Source organism: Microcebus murinus, chromosome 4, assembly GCF_040939455.1.
Source record: "Microcebus murinus isolate Inina chromosome 4, M.murinus_Inina_mat1.0, whole genome shotgun sequence".
In the NCBI taxonomy this organism is placed as follows: domain Eukaryota; kingdom Metazoa; phylum Chordata; class Mammalia; order Primates; family Cheirogaleidae; genus Microcebus; species Microcebus murinus.
The window spans coordinates 26732871-26755121 of NC_134107.1; the positions used below are offsets into that span (position 1 = coordinate 26732871).

The window sequence follows — 22251 nt, forward strand, 5'->3', positions numbered from 1 at the left end:
AATATGGATAATCATTGACAATAATAATGATGACACTGTTGCTGATTTGTTAGGATGCCTGATTAGTAGACCATTTTTTAAAAATCCACTTTATTTTTATACTGCTCTTTGTACAACCATTAAGTTTTATTTAATAGTGTGATGTCTAGAGCCCAGATGCCTCTCAACTCTCTTCATCCTAATCCTGACCTGATAATGTAAGCTTGATTTAATCATCTGTAGCTGGGCCTTGGCTTGATCCTGATGCACTTTTTTTTTCCTTCATAGCTTATAATGTTTCATTTTAGGAAATTCTATAGCATGTAATATATCATTATAGAAAACAAAACAAATAGAAATCACTAGCGTTCCAAGCACATGTTTTCATTTTTAGATACAATATAATTGGTTTACACATTTGTTAAACAAAGATCTGTTGTACATTAACATAAAAACAACAACAACAAACAGTTATTGAGCTTAGTATGTACCATACCAGGTTACAGGTACAGGTATGATACCATACCAGGTACTATACAGTGGCAACCCAGGCAAGGACAATCCCCAAACTCATGGAACTTGTGCTCTAATTGGTGAGACAAATGATCTACAAGTAAACAAATAAATAACAAATGTTCAGTTTATGATATATACTATAAATATAATAAAATAGCAATTTACAGGTTGGTTTATACTCTGAATACTTTCCTATGTATAGTATTCATATTTTTTATTCAAAAATTGTACTATATTCTTTATATTAGTAAGCCATCTTTTCATCTCTACTTACTAAGATTTTATAGATATCTTTCCAAGTAAGAAATAACTTTCTACAACAATATAATCCTTTCATGGTCTATAATTGCATAAAAGTACCACAATTAATAAAAAATAACATCTTTTTGGAAATGTGTATTATTTCTATTTTTCCATATTATGAGCATCCTTTTGATAACCATCCTTACAATTAAAGCTATATACATATCTTAATTATTGTATCATTATAGCTTCTAAAAGAAAAATTACAGTGTTATAAGTTATCTCTTAATACAAATTTCAAAACTGAAGTTATTTTCCTACTAGAACTATATGGAAGTGCTTATTCTCCTACAACCTTGCCTACAGCAGTATTTAAATTTCATTTTTAATTTTAATTTTTAAAATTTTTTTCTGACTTCCTCAAAATGTCAGGCTTCTGTATCATCCATCATCCTGGCTACCTGCTTATTCTCAGCCTGCTGCTATAAGATGTCATTTGAACACGGGTCCAGGCAGACACAATTGCACTTCATCCTAGAAACAGGAGGTTCTCTCAACTTTCTCATGAATTCCCTGTCTGAAACATGCTTTATGCCCACACACCACTTCCTAACCTTTCAACTTATCAACAGTCACTCTTGGACACAAAAGGGGCAAATAATATTTTAATTTTTATTTAGTAACCATGTGGAGATAATGATGTTAGTACAGAGGGTTCCATTACTCAGAGCTGTAAACTTCACAGTCTAAGTTCCTAAAAACTTTTTTTTCTTTTTACAGCAGAGATCTTTCACTTTCTTTGCTTTTACTTAACTTCAAAATTGATGTCTAGGATGACTGCCAATAATATTATATCATGCCATATGTTTTGCTTAATTACACTATTTCCTGAATTCATTTTTGAAGTTAAATTTTTTCTCCACCTCATCATCAAAACATTATGAACATTCTTTGTCACACTGAGATTAGAAGATAAAACATTTTAAAATTATATCTATTTGAAATGTTTCCAGAATTTGGGTTAGGGATGATTTAACACCCTGATCATTTAAATACATGTTATAAATCACGGGATATCAGAATCTTATTGTACATAGTATTGAGTTAATCTAAAAGGCAAACCCAATAGTACCATAGCAAGGTTCAGATGTCTTTTAGATTTGAAGTAGATTTTCAATGTATAATATGTTAATGCTCAAGTTATTTTTTTCCAAATATATTGGTTGGTCCTATGCATGGTTCACTTATCAATATAAGAAAAAGTCTGCATCTTATTAATACTTGCATTATACAAAACATTAAGATGCATTGTAATTCAGACAGAATGCCCTCTAAGGAACCTTACATTTCTTTTTTATTTTTACATCTTTGAGAAGTCATAAATGATCTTGAGATCACTGGAATGTGTTTGCATATAACTGTTTAAACTTATGTTTCAAAAGGCAGGTGAAAGATTTGCTAACAAACTTATGTCAGGTTTTTTTCTTTAATTTATCTGATTTCTTTTATCATTGAAAAGGATAAGCCCCTAGTAAATATTGCAAAGTTGTGATATGCAAAATAGATAGATGTCTCATTTTACTAATCTGTTTCCCCATTAACTATTCTACACCTTCTCTAATATTTTAGCATAAATCTTACTTTATCTTTAGAATATTGCTCTAATTCCTTTGCCCCACCATCTCTCTTCCGTGCCAAGTTCTTTCAGTTTGAATAACTTTTGGAACCCCTCTGTAGGTAAAGTAAGAGTATTTACAGAGCTATGAGCAAAGCTTTAATTTGAATATAAAAGTAAAAGGAGTATCATAGGCCAGAAGAGCAGCAGTATTACAGTTTCTTAGCTGTAAAATATACGATAAAAAGAATGGAGAAGGAAATTACAAAATTGGCTTTGCTCAATTAAATCATTCAGAGATTTCAAAACTAAGGCCTCTGGTAAGAAGTGTTATAATCAACAAGGAAAAAAATAGTAACACCAGAAACAACTCTTAGGCTGTAGAATAAGTAACTTCTATATGGATCTTTTTTTTTTTTTTTCAATTTTTATTTTTTCCAATTCTCTGAATTGTTTGGAGTTTGGCGATTTTTTCTTTATTTCAGAATATTACAGAGGTACAAATGTTTAGGTTACATATATTGCCTTTGCCTCACCCGAGTCAGAGCTACAAGTGTGTCCATTACCCAGATGGTGCGTACTCAGCCACAAAAAACAGTGTTGATCTAGTACCTCTTTATTAACTTGCATAGAGCTAGAGGCCATTCTACTAAGTGAAGTATAACAAGAATGGAATAACAAAGACCACATGTACTCACCATCAAATTGGTATTAACTGATCAACACTTCAGTGCACATATAGTAATAACATTCATCAGGTGTTGGGAAGGTGGCAGGGGAGAGAAAGGAATGAGTATATTCACACCTATATGGGTTTTGATGTGCTTCAGGACAACCTTATAGACAATGTGTGAACAAGAGTTCCATCAGAACATGGCATAGGACCCATATGCTTGGGCCCTGTCCAAGAGCAAGTAAGCAAAATATCTAAGTATAGGTATTACCTATACATAAAATCTGTATTTGAATAAGCACTTCAGAGAATTTTTAAGCAATTGAAAAGCACAAACAAATATGTTAGACTCCAATTTTCAAAAACATAGATTTAGAAAAGTTAAGGGATATATCTTCAAGGCTATATACCTAGATGATCTTTTGAAACCAGAAAACAACAGATCTCCCATTCCCAATCCACTGCTTTTTCTACAATGCTTCACTGCATACATATTGTGATTTTCTTGGCTTTAATATTGAACTTCAACTCTTCTAATTTTATCCCATTTAGTTAGAAAAGGTGACATATGTGAAAGAAAACACCTAGTGTAGGAACTGGCACACAGAAGGCACTATGAAGACATCAAAAGAAACTGAGTGGCTGAGAAGACCTGTGCAGCACATGATCTCTCAAAGTAGGGGCCCACGGGTTACTGTGACAGTTCATATCGGTGATCTTGAATAAGAAATGCTAATGGTTTATCTTCAAATACCAATGTACAGGAAGGCTGTCTTGGAGTAAAATGTAGTATTTCAATTAAATATAAGAAGAATTTCTTGACTATGCATATTTTAGACCTTAGACCATATTGCCAATGAAGAGCATGCATTGGGTTGCATTCTTTAAAAGTATCTGTGAATTCTATCCATTTGCATTATATACTATCTCATAGTTGACATTATTATAGACTATATCATAGTCTATATATTATAGACTTTTAATAAATGAATGAAAACAAAAACTCAGTCTCTTTAGCCCAAATGTTGGATAATCGGTAAAGGCTAAAGATACCACTGAGGCCATCAAAATTGATAGGAGATACACTAAAAAGAGTAACAGATACAGTATGCAATTACATTTCCCAAAATCATAGTTTCATGTCATGTGTATACTCCTCTGACTTTGGTTAATAGTAAAATCCATTTGGCAAGATAAATTATTGACAAAATATAATAAATCATTGCTTCTCTCTCCCTCTCCCACTCTCTCTCTCTCTCTCTCTCTTTCATCTCTTCTATTCCTTACCTGCTCTGTGTTGCCTGGTTATGAGTGATCACAGCAGACCATGAACCACAGAGTTTCTTTTGGGTTGTTTGAGGTGGCAGGTGGGACTAGATTCAGGGCCAAGGGTGTCACCTTGTGGATGGTTATAGTTAGTTATTTTATCTGAAAATATCAAAGAAAGACTGAGCAGGGATCTGAGGTCAGCCATTGACAGACCATTCAGGAAAGCATCTATGATAGAGAAAAACAAAAAAAGTAACTCTCAAAAGGAAGATTTAATTCACCAGCTATTCAGCTCCTAGCCATCTCCAGGTTACTCCTTTGTCCTAACCCCTAGAAGATAATTCTTAGCTGAAGATCAATGGCCTACCCTGTTCCCTTAGAAGGAAAAGGTTATCTTACCAGAAAGATTCATTATCTAAATGTAAACAAGAGCTGTGTTCTTTCTCTAGCAGAATGGTCATGGAGTGACTTAGTTTTCTAAAATTTTTATCTTCCATAGTCTTTATGTCCTTAAGAGTGTCAAAAGCTGGACCAATGCATTCCTGAACCACCTTGTTGCTATCACTTCATTTTCTTCCATAACTGTTTCCAACCCTTATCCATACAAGATTATATAACCATTCCTTCTCATGTTTATTTTTCTGTCTCTCCATTTTGCCCTACTTTTATTCCTTTTCTACTTTTCATGTTCTTGCCTATTGCTGGACAATTTAAAATATAAATCCAAATTAGATCTCTGACCCAGTCTTTCCTCTTTTCTTGGAGTCACATATGAATTCCAGGAGTTCCTCCTGCTGTATGTCTATATAGAAAAAAAAGCAATATATTTTAGTTTCCCTGAGGTGCCTGAATAATCTCTAATCAAATCACATAAAGTCTCTTGTTCTGGAAACTTTGGTTTGGAGGACAGAAGACAGAGCCTTGATATCTTGTCATTCCAACTGTTTGTGACAGGTACAATGTAGAATTCATTAAAGGGCCATTTCATCTTGTCATATTAACCAACATTGCAATTGTCTTTTTACTTGGGTTATGATGTTACTCACTGGGACTTGTTTTTGTTGCTATAGGTTCAGAGTCTGTGTTCACATATTTTGAAATTAAATACTCTGTTATCCTGTACCATTGCTGTCTTTTTTTTCTCTGAAGAATTAGTGCATAAACTTTTATTTTTCTTCATGGCTTAGACTATGTCTATTAAATAGTTCATTCAAAAAACTGGAGCTGAAAGATTTGTAGTGGAATCAAAGCAAAGATCATCCTTAATGTGTCGATATTTATTTCCAGTTCCTCATAAATCTTCAATATCTCTTAAGAAAGTCTGTTTTTCTTGCCTGGATATTTTAAAGCAAAATATTATTGAATTAACTACCTAAATATTATCTAAATGATTTGTAGTGAAAGTATTAGTTCAAGGCAAGCATCAAACATAGCACATTGTGTGGAGAGTGGCAACACATACATATTATTTATAAAGTTTAAGGTTTCATTCATTCTTAAAGTATTCTAATCTCTATTGAACTGATTATGCATACATAGAAGCTATAAGCGCTACACAGTCTTGACAGTGTATTATACCCTATCTGTGCATCATCCCCCTTCTTCTGACTTGCCTTAGCTCCCTAGCAAGACTGCCTGCTCTCTGAGGGCTCTTTTCTCTGCTGTTTTCCCTTTACACTTTGCTTTTATTTTAAGCAAGTATTTAATGGGGTTTAAGCAAGTACTTACAGTGGGTTACTTACTGATATCTCTTTTCCATTACTAATGGCTAGGTCCTTCAGGACAAAGGCTGAGCCTTTGTCCTTTATCCCAGTGTGGAACACTCAGCCTGACATTTTCTGGTGAGCTTCAAAAACAAACAAAGGCTTGCCATTTTTTCATGCATTCTCAATGACAATTTACTGAGTATAAAAATGAGCCAGAAATTGTACTGATATTTGAGATACTAAGAAGACAGAATCTATACTTGCAAAGGACAAATGTCTCCAAAATAATAAAGGAAGCTGTTTCCATATGTAGTGAAGGAGGTCTGGGTTTTCACAAGTAGGCGATAACAATTTACCCACACTTGGCACACGAGAATCCCTTTTACAGGAGGGCAACCGTCATGGTCTCAAGAGTCAGTTGGGTCTCTGGCCCTCCTCTACCACCACCTCACTATGGAGACTTCTGCAGTTTCCTTTGTCCATTCCAAATCTCAATTCAATTTTTAAGCTATATATTACATTTGCAATTCCTCTCCTAAGAAAGATGTGAGGATTAATGGCAAAGTCTTAATTTATCAGCTAGCACACAGCAAGTGAGAGCTTAATAAATCTTAGCTATTATTGTTCATCTATGGATTTTCTCAGGTAGCTTAGATAGATTTTAGGTTGCAAGAAGCAACTGATTTTTCTGTTTTCCTGTTCACAGGGATCCTGGCCTTAGAGAGATAATTACAAGTTTAGGATGTTCTGAAGAATGTGTGAGCTGGGGACCAACAGATCCAAAGTCTATTTTGGATTCAGTTAATTCAGTTTAACACTCAAGATTTAGCTGAATTCCTTGTTTTATTTAAAGAGACATAGTTGATGCTTCTGTAACTGTCTTGTACAGCTAAACACTGACAGAAGTGTGATGTCTAAATTAATGCCAGCCATACTAATCAAAGGTTATTTGCTCTACTGTTTAAACAGATTATTCATGGCAGGAGCTGATGTGTTTTGATTTTTCAACATGTCAGCTATAAGATCAGAGTGGATATTTTAGCCTTGTGATAACTGCCTATAAATAGAGGCATAAATTATAAATGTTCATTGATATAATTATAAATTGTCATTTGGGATCTTTTGATCCTAGCAAAATATAATGACCCTGAGTTAGAATATTGCACTAGGGGTGACTTCTATCTCTAATACTCTTCAAGCCTGGAATAACTGATTCTAAGAAGATTCTATTTCTTTCCTCTTATTTTGTAAGAAATCTTCTCTGATGACCTCGATGTTTGGTGACTCAACCTCCTTCTAACTGTACGCTTGGTCTAGCCACTTATAACAAATTTCTGCTTATGTGGCAGGAGATAGGCATTAGTAAAATAGTGAAATACATCAGTGTAGCTCAGTTTGACAGCTTTTATCTTATGATCCTTCACTCTCTTGCAAGTCTATACATAAAGGGTTATCTAGGAAGTTAGAGTAATGATTATTAACAATTCTTTGGGAGTAGGGTAAGATATTAATAATACTCTACCTGGATTGAAATCTCATGTCTGTTGCTTACAAAGTGAAAGTTTGGACAAGTAAATTAGCTTCCTAGCTTCCATATATTTAAAATAGGAATAATAGTTATACAATATTAATGGTATTTTTGTTTGTTTGTTTTGTTTTTGTTTTTTGGAGACATTCATGAGATAATTTACAAATATTCAGTACATGGCAAAGGAAACTTTTTCTTTCTCTGTGCTAATCTCCTTATGAGTTCTTGATGACTAACCCACCCTGAGTAATCTAAGCAGGTTAGAATAATGTGGGAGTGGGTTTGAGTATGAACAACAACAACAAACTTCAGCTCTTCTCCCTCCTCATACCCTAAGAAACTAAAGGGCAGCACTAGATTCAATGCAAAACAAATTAATATGTAAATAAAAATATGAAATAAACATATCAAACAATTTTTGGTATCTCAAAAAAAGGGGGAGGCTAACATCTGCATTTTATAGTATATCATCCTCTGAACTTCAGGAAATCTCTGAATACACATGGAGTTGAACTAAAAACAAAAGCACCCAAATGAGACTTGACTGCACAAGTGACAGCCTCATATTGATTCAGTGTGCACACTAAAGGTATTTGGTCAGTTTGCACAACTCTCTAGGATCAATTCAAGTTGCCTCCCATCTGGTCCAGTTAGCAGATGGCTATTAGCATGTTAATAAAATGCAGGCTTCAGGCACTGGAATTTAGTACCTAGACATTCCTTGACTGATCCCATACACACACAATAATATTGTCTCACTCAACCATAAAATTGTCGACAATGGCATCAGGCTCCCAGTGAATTCTTTCTTCCGCAAGATGTTTAGCCTCTCCTGTGATTCTGAACGAGAGCTTGTAAACTTTGGGAAGAGCTATCAGGAAGAACGTCTTCAAAATTTTCATCCCCTTGAGCATAACCTGAATGGCCAGCTTCTTGGCCCAGGTAGTAACTTTTGTAATTGACCCCTTCGGCCTATAACACTTTTACAGTATACTTATGAGTGCCATGAGCTCAATAAAACCAGGGCAATTGAAGTTGACATAATCTCTTCTTTAAAAGAGGTGTCATGTTTTCAAAGGCCAATGGATCAAGAGACAAGTAACCTGATAATACATCTTACCTGGGCCTCCTTTTTCACCCTCTTGTGTACAGGGAAATGTGTCTTATTGGGAAAAACAGTCTTTCTTTTCAAATGAAGGTTAAATAAGTCAGCAACATTCAGGTAAAAGCAAATAGTTTGTAGGCAACTTTTCTCAATGCATATTTTACTCTGTATAAAAAAATCAGATCAAGGGTTGAGGAGGTTTATTAGGGGATAAAAAATACCTTTATGAGCTGCCATATTTCATCCTTGAGTCAATCATGCTGTAATGAGCACCAAGCACAGGAGGTAAAATGAGATGGAATGTTTGAGGCAAAAAGAAATCTCTGTGGAAATCAGCCTGGCCTCAAAAGAGCCTTTAAAAAACAGAATGCTGCCAACAGCAAGTCAGTCCAACTGCAGATTTGAAGGTCAGCATTCAATAAGGGCAACAAATGCAAATATTGCACAAAACATTTACAAAGTTACAGAGGTAAAAAAAAAGACAGTTTATTCATTTAACTTGAACTACTACTATTGCTACCAGTAAATATCACTCATTAACTTCTCCCTACCTTTTTTTGACATATGCGCTAGCTCTTTTGATCCAAATCTGATCATAACCCTGGGGAAACTGTTACCTTCATGAAGGTAACAGCTTCTGTGTTTACAACAATCACCAAGAGTTGAGACCCTATTAAAGAGTAAATAAGGAGTTTGAATTCGAAACAACATAAGGGGAAAATAAATGAACCCTTTACAAAAAATTATTTTTTCCCTTGAAGAGTTAGTCATGGGTACTGTGGATACAGAGTGAAAGAAATGCATGACTGCATCTATCCTTAGGTTACTGTTTTGTAATTCCTGCCAAGAAAGTGCCAGAAGAAAGTGACAAATGTCCCCGGAAATCTGTGGGTATCTGAATCAAATTCCTTACTTATTTTAATGAGTAACCCTATCAGGAAACGGGGATATTTTACTGGGAATGGTATACTCATTCAAACCCAGACCAGAAAACTTTGTCTTTTTAAGTAGAATTAGAGGTTTTTATGGTATATACATTGTATATCAGTATATATAAGCTGATATGAAAATATGAGGGAGGCAATCTGGAAAAGAAAATAAGAATGAAAAAAGGCCATATTTACATGTTTTCTTTCTCTAATTCTCCATTGAATCTTGTGATCAAATGCAGAATTATATTTTGAAACAAAAATATACATATAACCATATCCAAAGTATCTCAGATACCACTGAGTAATAAAGTGTAGCATTATTATTTGAACATTGAATCAAATCAGTGGGTCAACAGACACAGATATATATATATGATATAATGTAGCAGAGTTTAATTAACCCTAATGGAATTTAGGGGCTTTCTAGAATGATTAACCTAAGGAAGCAATCCACATTAGAATTATATGGGTGGGTTTTTCAATTTAAGGAGGTGAGAGATGGTAAATTGCATCTCATAAGACAGTGGTACCCAACCTTTTTGGCACTAGGAACCAGATTCATGGAAGACCAATTTTTCCATGGCGGAGGCAGGGCGAAGGGCAGCAGGGATGGTTTCATGATGATTCAAGCACATTTCATTTATTGTGCACTTTATTTATATTATTATTACATTGTAATGTATAATGAAATAATTATAAAACTCACTATAATGCAGAATCACTGGGAACTGAGTTTGTTTTCCTACATCTAATGCCACCACTAATCTGACAGGAGGTGGAGCTCAGGCAGTGATACAAGCTACCAGCCATGGAGAGCAGCTGTAAATACAGATGAAGTTTGCTCGCTCCTGCTATATGGCTGGTTCCTAATAAGCCATGGACCAATAGTGGTCCATTGCCTGGGGGTTGGGGGCTACAGTGGTAAGAGACATATTGCTGTTATAGTCATATATTTGTTTTTACGTTTATATAATATTTTCACTCTAAAAAGCCTAAAGTGTTGTACTGAGGTTTTGGCACATCTGTTATAATGAAAATAAAAGTGTTGAAAGCAAGAAGAGAGAATAAGAATGAAAGAGAGATGGGAAGGGAGGGAGGGAAGGATAAGAATAGCAAACAATTGGTAATTCAGATTTCCTTTTGAGTGTTTATAGTATCTTGCAGCTACCAGGAGTACTATAGAATAAAGGGAATTACCTAATGTAATTGAACAAACTTACAAAGTTATTTTTCTGCTATCTCATATAATCTTCACAATGCTCCTGTAAGGTGAGAATTCTAACTCTGCATTACAGACAAAAAGGCAGACTACGGAACCATTGATAAAGTCAGTCAAACCAAATACCTGCTCAGTGGAAGCACTGGAATTTGACCTCAGGTCCACCTGATTCTTAAGCACAAGAAGTTTCTATTATATTCTCCTTGCCCCCAACACATCTAGATATTTCAGGATGCTGTCAACCACAAGATCTAAATGCTAAGAACATCTTAGGAACCATTTGTATATGCGTATATATTGCTTTATGACATTCGTTCCTGTAGTTTTTCAATTTCCTAAATGTTCCTGAATCTTAATTTCTTTGACATACATTCAGGATCACTTGGGTTAGATAGGGCTCAAAAACACAGATGAGAACTCTCTGCTCAACAAATTAAAAAAAGTTTTCTCTGTTTTAATCAGTGTTTTATTATTAATTCAGTTCTCCCTGAGATGACTTGATTATTTTTCCCCTGTAAGAAGAATGAATCATTGTTCTCTTACATTTTCTTCTCAGTGTCAGAGAGAAAACTTCAGGCATCACCAAGAAACAGCGAGAACATGTGTCTGATGTGCATGTGAATGTATATTAGAAACCTGTCTCAGTAGAAGCGTACCTTTGCCTCTGAGGATAACTTTGAGTGTGGTGCTGAAAATGTTTATACTAAAGTGTTGTTGGACAGATGGCGTAATTAAATATATTTATTTATTTATATTATGATGATAATTTTTGGAAATGTACCTAATATAAGAAATAATATACAGATACACAAAAAGAATGTAGTGAAAAATAGTTTTAAAAATATTTTAATAACTTCTGGGGATTTGCCACTGGTGGTTTACTTTTGCCTTGGAATTTCCAGAATTTATTAAAATGTGCCCAGTGGAAATCTAGTAGGTAATGAATTATCCTAAGAGTTGTATTGTTTATAGAAAAATATAATAAGCCTGTCAGGAATGGATTTCTAATTTGATTAAAATAATCCCCTGTGCTGAAAAAAGAAAGGAAAAGTTGAGAATGTGCCAACTGAGATGGTCTGACTCTAGAGAGATCAAAATATGAGAGCTGAAAGAAAAAAATCAAGCATTAGGAAGTTTATTTCTTCAATGGATCAGAGATAACTAATTTAAAGAGACTCTTTTTTCTTTTTTTTAAATTTCAGAATATTATGAGGATACAAATGTTTGAATTACATAAATTGCTTTTGTACCATTCGAGTCAAAGTTATAAGTTTTCCCATCCCCCAGATAGTGTACATTGTACTTGTTAGGTGTGAAGTTACCTGTCACCTTCTCCCCGCCCCTCCTGATTTCTGATGAATGTTATTTCCATATGTGCACATGAGTTTTGATCGATTAGTTCCAATTTAATGGTGAGTACATGTGGTGTTTGTTTTTCCATTCTTGTGATACTTCACTAAGAAGAATGGTCTCCAGTTCCATTCAGGTTAATATAAGAGGTATTCACCATTTGTCAGATGGTTCTCTGATAACATATAGGGAGAATAATTTGAATGTTGGACCCACCAAGCATGACTTTGAATCCTGGCTTTGCTATATGTTAAGTACATAACCTACCTCACAGAAGTAGCTTTATATCAACAAATGAGAACAGACTAAAATTCCCAGACTCAGAGACAATAACCCCATCCCATGCATAGCATGTTTCTCTAAACTCCTGATCATCATTCTGTGCCCCTGAAGACTAACATTTGTTTATCGTCTTATCTGCTATCATGAAAAACTTGTTATGGCATAAAATTGTCCACCCAATTTTAACACCAGAGGTAATATTTATTTGATAGTGATAAGAAATGCTGAAGGTCAATGCCATATTTCAACATATAATATTTTCTTAGGTTTCTTTTAAAATATACTGATGCTACCTGGCTGCAGTTCTTAAAGGCATGTCCCATTGGTCAATGGCAAATTTATAGGTTGTATTTGCCAAATCAATTAGCTACATCAGATTAACCCTACTGTTGCTTTCTACTCCCTTATTATCAAGGCTTTTTATTTTCATTTTAAAATCAGCTCTGACTATTACAGCACATCACTAAATGGTTAATACCTTTTTCAGCAGAAACATTCTTCTTCTAAATCAAATTAATCCATTAATTTATTGCACAATAATCCATAGTCATAAAATACTTAGACAATGCTTGAATGCTTGTTGGGGAAACAATATGAATATCCAATCTGCTGCAATATTGAGCTAAATGTGCACACACACACTCTCTCACATGTGCAAAATAGTTGTCAATCAATCATTAAATATATGTGTCAGGTAGAGAGAAGGAGATCTATTTTCTCTTCAAGGATATTACTAATTATATGTGTGTGGGTATAAGTGTGTATATGTGTGAAGTGAAGACATATTTCCTTTGGATTAGGTTCATGGCATGCTCTCTGTTCACAGCAATTATACTTTATGTATTGTTCACTATATAGCCTATTGATTCCAATAATTTTTCTATGAATTGTATAGCAGATACTATTATTGAATATATTTACCTGATGATAATCTCAGCAGAGAAACCTACACATTAAAAGAGACAGGAAGAGTGGCAGATATTTTACACACATTATCTCATTTAATCCACCCAACAAGCAATAGCTCTGTGTTATAGATATTATTATTATTTCCACTTTCACATAAGAAAACTAAATTACACAAATAAAGCAACCTGTGTGTGGGCATGTGAATATTAACTATACCCAAATATTAAGAACTAAGTACATAAGAATTAACATCTATGCCTAGTTCTTTCTCTGAATCAAACCTTTAACCACTATATTATACTGCTTTATAAGATTTTGACTTCATAGATTTTCTTTCTGGATTTTTTCCAGTGTAGCCTTTGAACTAGAAAACAACTTAACTATAAGGTTATGAAAACCAGTTCAAGTGCAAAGGATTCTATAGAAGATTTTAAAAATTAACCACCACAAAACTTTGTCTTATTACAGTCTGGATTTAAATCTTCTGATTCTAGTTCTCTATATCTAGAATTTGATTTTTATACTTGTTTTCCTGAAAAATTGCTTTTTCCTTAAGTTTTAATTGAAGTATAGCCTCCTTAAGGAAGTCTTTTATAGTCTCCCCAGGAAAAAAAAGAACATTTTTTTTCCTTCAGTGTATGAAGAACACTTTTTTCAGAGAAGAACACGTTTTTTCCTTCATATGAACCTGTATCTTGCACATGGCTTCACTGAAATATAAATGTTTTCACAATTATTATCTTAATAGCTCATAAACTCTATGAGGAGTCTGAGAGGCTATTTTTTAATTTCCATTGCACAGTGGTCCTAAAACTTAAGCTCTCATCAGAATCCTCCAGAGGATGCTCTAAAACAGAGATTGCTAACCCCTGCCCCCAGAGATTCTGATTCAGTAAATCTGGGGAGGAGCCCATGAATTTCTATTTTCAACAAGTTTCCATGTTAATACTGCTGGCCCAGAACCACAATTTGAGAACCATTATTATATCAACTGACACATAAAAATGTGTTAAATAAGCGTCTTATTGTAGACTGATTCTTTAGAACAAGTTGCTATAATTAAATGTTTAGAGTATGAAGAGTGATGAAGTAGTAACTACCAGAGATGACACTGAATCTAACACACACAGAGAGGGGAGTATCAGAAGAGATTATGGAAATATACTCCAGATTTTGTCTTCCTCTCCAGCCTTCCTAACCAGTTATTTAGAACTGGGAGTATGAAGTAGAAAAGAAGACTTTCAGCTTTGAAAGAAAAAAAGAACTTCATATTTCTGTCTCTTTTGCTTTGAATCTTTAGGTTCTTTGATGCATTTTAAAAAATGCAAAAATTTACTTTGGATTATTTTGGTGAGGGTAGATATCACACAAAAGGAATTAGATTTTGATTTTAAGCTTTTTATAGGAACTATTAGATTTAAAATACTAATAGTTTTCTGGTCCTACTGAAGCCTAATTAATTAATCGATATTCTTTAATAAAATAATTTCACATTTTGTATTGAAGGTTGTTTGAAGGTTAATTATCCATCCATAATGGTTAAAAAATTCAACAGCTTTGGTACCTGCCAGATATATGTCGATAAAGAAATGGGAAACACACATACATACACACATGTATTTTACGCTAACTGCATATATGTATGAATCCCAGCTCCATATCAGACTTTCCTTGAAATACACTAAAGCAAGTGCAAAAGAGAATCTACAAACAATAATAGCATAAACATGCTTTTTGTGTCTGCTATTTTTCAATAAAGGAATGTGATCAGAATCATTAACTCAAAGTTGGAAGGGACATTTTTTGCTATATAATGCAAATCTTACCCCTAGGAAGATGGATAACAATTAAATCACTGAACAATATATTTGATGACACATTAACTACTCCACAAAGCTATCTAATTTGTGGTTAATAATTCTAGAAATGCATTTATTTTTAATATTTTAAAGTTTACCTATCTATTAATGTTATTTCTGCCTTAGAAAAATACACTTAACATTTACACTCCAAACACTATCTTTTAAAAGATGTGTCAGTATTAACAAATCGCTTTTGGAATGATCCCACGTGGTTCTAATATGCCTATAAAGCAAAATGCCATAATTTAATTGTTCATGGAAATGAAAATTTTTTATCTATATTTAAATTATTCTTATGATAATTTTCTGTGATTACTCCTAAAGGTTTCCTATGATGACTTGCTTACCAGAGAAACCAAGTACTCAAGTTAATCAAGTGAAATAAATCAAGCCATTAAACACCAAAAAAGATCCAAAGAGCAATTTATTTGTCTTGCATCAATTCATTTCTTGGAATATGATCTGAATTGATATGCTTTAAAATGGGATGTCTAGCATTAAAGTTTGGTGTCCTACCAAGTGAATTCCAGATATAATGCTCAAGAATTTAATAAAACCATATTAGCAAAAACTCCATCTATTGCTATTTACTGAGTTTATTATATGTCATGGAAACTCTAAATGACTCCATCAGATTTCAAAAATTTACATTAAAGCAGTTTCTAAAACACTGTCATATTGACATTTAGTACTGTATAATTCTTTGTTTTGGGAAGCTACCTTGTGCATCATAGGATGTTAAGAAGTATCACTGATCTCTACCTACTAAATGTCAATAACATTCCCCCAATCTTAACAACTAAAAATTTTTGTAGACATTACCAAAGTCCTTTGAGGAGGCATAATTGTATCTGGCTAAGAAATGTGCTATTAAAGAACAACATGTGTTCTTATTTTCTTCCCTCTCAAAACAGCTTCTGGATTATTTTTATAATTTATCCATTTTCCTCAAGAACCTTTAGAATGTGTATATCAGGATTTTTCTCAGAAGACAAAAATAATAACATTCTAATCTATATGCTAACCTAATGCAGAAAGGTAAATTCAAATCACCAAAATAAATACTAAGAATTTTTTTTCTTTGTATAGCATTAGCTTATTTTTTTCTTTCTTTCTTTTTTTTTTATTTCAGCTAATTATAGGAGTACAAATGCTTAGGTTGTGTATATTGGCTTTGAAACACCTGAGTCAGAGCTTCAAGCGTGTCCATCCCCCAGAGAGTGCACACCACATTCAGAATGTGTGAATATACCCATCCTTTCCTTCCCTCTGCCACCTACCCAACACCCGATGAATGTTACTACTATATGTACATTTAAGTGTTGATCAGTTAATACCAATTTGATGGTGAGTACATGTGATGCTTGCTTTTCCATTCTTGTGGTACTTCACTTAGTAGAATGGACTTCAGCTCTATCCAGGATAATAGTACAAGAGGTGCTAGACCATCACTGTTTTTTGTGGTTGAGTAGAACTCCATGGTATACATATAGCACGTTTTATTAATCCACTCATGTATTGATGGGCACTTAGGTTGTTTCCACATCAGTACAATTGTGAATTTTTCTGCTATAAACATTAGAATGTAGATGTCTTTTTTATAGAATGTCTTTTGTTCCTTTGGGTAGATGCCCAGTAATGGTATTGCTGAATCAAATGGTAGTTCTACTTTTGGCTCTTTGAGGTATCTCCATATTACTTTCCACAGAGATCGTACTAGTTTGCAGTCCCACTAACAGTGTATGAGTGTTCCTATCTCTCTTCATCCATGCCAACATTTATTGTTTTGGGATTTTTGATAAAGGCCATTCTCACTGGATATAAATGATATCTCATTGTGGTTTTGATTTGCATTTTTGTGATGATTAGAGATGTTGAGCATTTTTTCATATATTTGTTGGCCATTAGTCTATCTTCTTTTGAAAAGTTTCTGTTCATGTCCTTTGCCCACTTTTTGATAGGGTTGTTTGTTTTTTTCTTGCTGATTTTCCTGAGTTCTACATAGATTCTAGTTATCAGCCCTTTATCAGATATGTAGCATGTGAATATTTTCTCTCATTCTGTAGGTTATCGGTTTGCTCTCGTGATAGTTTCTTTGGCTGTGCAGAAGCTTTTTAATTTGATCAGATCCCATTTATTTATTTTTGTTGTTGCTATTATTTCCTTTGAGGTCTTCTTCATAAATTCTTTGCTTAGACCAATGTCTATAAGAGTTCTAGAAGAAACTGTTGGAAAAACTCTTATAGTACTAAAAATTTAATGATAATATAATATAGTATTTATCCTTATTTCCTGCTCTCTCTAAAATGTAGCAAAATTTAATCTGATGGAGAAATGTTACAGGTGTGGCCCACAGAGAAATGTACATCAATATTATAACAAAGGCAAGTAACCCAAACATGGGTAGGGAAAATATTGTTGATGGCATAAATTAAGAGCTCAGAAAGTGTCAATAATTGGTTTCTTCATGAGGATATACACTGTATAATATAAACCATTGTTGCCACCATTTTTAAATAATGAGCTACATCTTTTTCCTACTGTGTAGTTGGAGCGATGGAGAGATACCAGACAAGAGTGAGAATAAGAGCCTCTGAGGGACAATCATTGTGTGTCATGAGACTCTGCTAAATATTTCCAAATAAACACATTACTGGCCTTAAAGACCATCAAATCTAACCTCAAATCCATGATTTGAATGACCTCTTCTGTTTTCCATTCTTGTGCCTTCTCATTTGCTTCCATTCTCATTGGCTTCTCTCGTGTCATGCTATTTATGAAACATTAGACATTTGGTGAGGATTTGTAAATGTTATTTTGGAAATAAGATCTCTTAATGAATATACTAATAATTTAAAGTATGTTCAGTGGTTACAGGTACTTTTTTAAGGGAAAACATGAGCAAAGCAACAACATATGTGAGCTGGGAATCCTGACCTTTCTAAGCACATATTTATTTATCTGTTCCTCAGGAAGTCTCTTAATTTTGTCCTGTGGCTCCTTCCTTAGCTACAAGTTTGCATTGCAGGCTAGTGTAAGAATACAGATCAATATGTAGGTAGAAGATACATTTAACTCCCCCACCTTAGATACAGATGCACACACACACACACACACACATACGCACACACACACTTAAACACACACACCGAAATGCTTATACTGTCCCTGTTCTTATCCCTGGGTGCTAAGGAACACTTGAAAATTCCTCTGTTCACTTCAAAGTTGGTAACTTCATTAAGTCCATTAATGCCAAGCACTGGGCTATAGCATCTGGCTGTAAAGCTGTTGAATCTCTCTGGAAATTTATTGGTTTAAATCCATGACTAACAATCATATTAAAAATATGGCAAAACCAGATGTCTTTAAACTCCTATAGTTCTTTGAAGCTGGAGTACATTTTCCTCTGGTTTCTCAAGTTGTCTCACACTCCGAATAAATTCAAATAGATTTCTTCTCTGCTCTGTTCTACTCCTTTCTGTGTTTCCATATAAAAGCACCAGGGAATCAGATCTATAAGATATGCTCTTAGTTTCTTGACTTGGAAAAGTTTTTGAAAGTTACTGTGCTTGAGGCTATTAACTACAGATCCATTTCAACCTTGGAAGGGCTGATAAGAAAGGTTATTGTGAATGGTTTCTTTTATCTCTTAACCTTTGACTTTACAGGTAAAACATATTTGTGAAAATGGATATGAAAACTAAAAATGACAAAACTTACTCGTATTTACCCTTATATCACCAATAATTACTGCGATAATATTTATCTTTTCTGCATGATGTTATTAGCTGGTAATAGTACCAGGTGTACTCAATAACCTTCCAGGTCAGTCCTAAAAATATTATATAAATTAAATAATTCAAGTTTAAATGACACTCTGAAATGATTACTTATATTGCTCCCATTTAAAAGGCAATCACAGATAAAGTGACTTGACAAGTATTTATAGCTAAGTAGAGACTGGGATTTGAAACCAGGCTTTCTGGCTGCAGAGATTATACACTTAATTCCCATGCTATGCTGCCAGTCTACTCTCCAATAGTCGGTAAGTTCAGTGAGGACAGAAACTGTGTCTGTCTTTCTCTGTGTGTACCTGTGGGCCGTCTGTATGTGTTGTCATGTGTCGTCAAATGAGAGATGAATCCCAAGAAGCTTTACATAATCATTGTGCCATCACAGTAAAATATTTTGTCTAAAATACTTAAACTTGTAGAACTTGCTGTACATCTCAAGGCTCAACTTTTCATATCCACCTAACTCTAGTGTCATGGTATGCCATAGAATGTTATACCTTGGCAAAAACTATTGCAAAAAGTATTTTACTAATGTTACTCTGTGCTTCTTATAAGAAGTTATTAAGCTTACTTTGTGGGTGTATTTATTACATCCAAGTAATCAAGTGTCAGGGAGGGATAGTTAATTTGTGCTTTGTCATCATTCTTCTCCAGCTGTTAAAGAAAAGATTCATTTTCCACCTTGGTTAGATCTCAGAAATACCCAAGACCTTAGCTACTTGCAGTGTGCCACATCTATTTCATTTATAGAGAGCACTTCAGTGTAATTACTGCTGTTGAGGAAGGGATATTGGAATCTGTTTGCTAGTTATTTTTTTCCCTTCCTAGATGATATGTTGGTAATAAAATAGAAAGTGTGTTACAATGTATAACTATAGAGCCTTATAGTTAATATTTAGTAACTCAGTCAGCTATATGGCTTAGAAACAAATCTGTTACCTTGATTCTATCACCAGAAAATTCTGTTCAGCTGGAAAGATATCTTAAGAATCTCAAAGGATTCAGAGGGATACAACATATGATTTGTTTCTGAAAATTAACATAAAAAAGAGTGTAAAGAGTTTAAACACAGTTGTTTATGAGCTATATGACCTCAGACCTTTTGCTCAGCCTCCTTGTATTTCAGGTTTTCTCATTTTTAAAACAAGGGGATTGAAGAAGTAATCAAAGTATTTGGGGTTTTATTTTCCCCCTTCATTAAAATTTAAAAGATGTTCAAATTAACTGCCTGATGATAAATGAGTCACTTAGAGGGGTAAAGGGTAAATATAGTACCCTGATTAATAACACATCAGTGTTTTGTACTGATGGGGAGGAATCTTAGAATAAGCAAATTTCTTCTGACTGATTCTCCTGCTTTTTGCTATGCTTGCTGGGTATGAAATCAACTTCCAAGAAAAGATGTCTATCATCTCAGAGTAGAATAATATAAGAATATGAAAGAACCTAATAAGAATTCTAAAACCTTCATACTTCTCCAAAGTCTTTCTTTTTGTTTTATTTTTGCTAACATCTTCTTTGTTTTCAGGGACATGTTATATGTTCAATGAATTATAGGTATTAAAATTTTTATTATATGAATCTATATGGAGAACATTGTAGCCAAAAATAAAGTCTTAATATCATTAAATTATAAGCAACTTGAACATAGGAACTACAACTATTTTTCATCTATCTCTTCAGGGTCCAATACAGTATCTGGTCCAGGGTAGGAAATTAATTAATGCATGTTGAATGAATATGTAAGACTAATCCTACCCATGAGGGTCAGAAAAGGCATAATAATAGCAACCACAACCACCAAAACTACAACAGACATCTATTTAAAAACTTTTGTGTTCCAGGCTACGTACTAAACATTTTTTATTCATTATCAAAAAATGGTTATATGATTTTCATTCCCACCAGCAATGAGTGAGAATTACATTTCGTTCACCTTGCCAATGCTTGTTGTTGTTAAACTTTTAAATCTTTGGTAATCTTGTTAGGGAATAATGATATATCCTTCTGGTTTCATTTGAATGTTACTGGATACTAATTATTAGAGCATTATCGATACGTATATTATTTTTATTTTTTCTTTCAGAAATTTTTTATTAAATTTATTATCCATTTCCTGTTGAGTTTTTTTAATCTGTTTGAAAAAAGTTTTGTTTAATTCTACATATTAATTCCTTGATGATTACATGTGTTGAAAATGTCTTCTCTCATTTTACCACTTGATTTTTACTAACTTTACGGTATCTTTTTATAAACAGAACTTCTTTTTTTGAGACACAGTCTCACTCTGTTGCCCAGGCTAGAGTGTTGTGGCATCAGCCTAGCTCATAGCAACCTCAAACTCCTGGGCTCAGGCTATCCTACTGCCTCAGCCTTCAGGATAGCTGGAACTACAGGCATGCTCCACCATGCTCGGCTAAATTTTTCTATATATTTTTAGTTGTCCAGCTAATTTCTTTCTATTTTTAATAGAGACAGGGTCTTGCTCTTGCTCAGGCTGGTCTCAAACTCCTGAGCTCAAATGATCCACCTGCCTCGGCCTCCCAGACTGCTAGGATTACAGTCTGGGTGAGCCACCGCACCCAGCCTAAACAGCACTTCTTAATTTTAATTATTAAATTTATTAAATTTTATATTATGGTTAATACTTCTTGTACCTAGTTTGATGAGCTATCATTTCCTAACTCACAGATATGGAAATGTTTCCCTATTTCATCTTGCAAATGCTTTGTAATTTTGCCTTTCAAATATAGATCTTTATCTAGATAAAATTGCTTCAAGTGCCTGGTATGAATTATGGATTAATATTAATATTTAACTTTATACTTATATACACCTAGTTTTCTTTACTAAAGAATCTTTCCTTTTATTGAAAAGGTAAGGAATGTGTGTGTGGAGAACTAGCATACCATTACCAGACATAGTAGTCCTCCATTCTCAAATAATTATACACTTACTATACAAGCCACGATTGCCTAGGTTATTCAGCCTACTATAATAAAAAAAAATAATAATACCAACATTCTATGGCTTAAGACTAACCTACTATACAACAACAGTAGTCTCTGCTAAAATTGATCATGTGCCCTATACAATCACATAAGGGCCAGATATTCTATCCCACCATATGTTCAGAAGTTCAGAAATGTTTGGTGAATAGGCCTAATGACAGACCAATCTGCTTTTCTGATCACCAGATATTCAGCTCACTCTTCCTCCTGCTAGCAACATGCAATCTCTCTCTCCCCAAAGGAGACAATCCAAAATTA

At 33.9% G+C, this 22251-nt stretch overlaps 1 protein-coding gene and 1 long non-coding RNA gene across 6 annotated transcripts in view; one reads left to right on the forward strand and one right to left on the reverse strand.

Annotated features, from left to right (window-relative positions):
• The window catches only part of LRRC4C (leucine rich repeat containing 4C), a 1172848-nt gene that overhangs the window by 928471 nt on the left and 222126 nt on the right, over positions 1 to 22251 (forward strand). The gene's annotated exons all lie outside the window — the stretch shown is intronic.
• Positions 307 to 5116, reverse strand: LOC105885650 (uncharacterized). The gene is made up of 3 exons (XR_001160744.3): positions 5037 to 5116; positions 4314 to 4454; positions 307 to 586 (listed from the first exon to the last, which is right to left on the reverse strand). It is a non-coding gene; the product is annotated as an uncharacterized LOC105885650 (long non-coding RNA).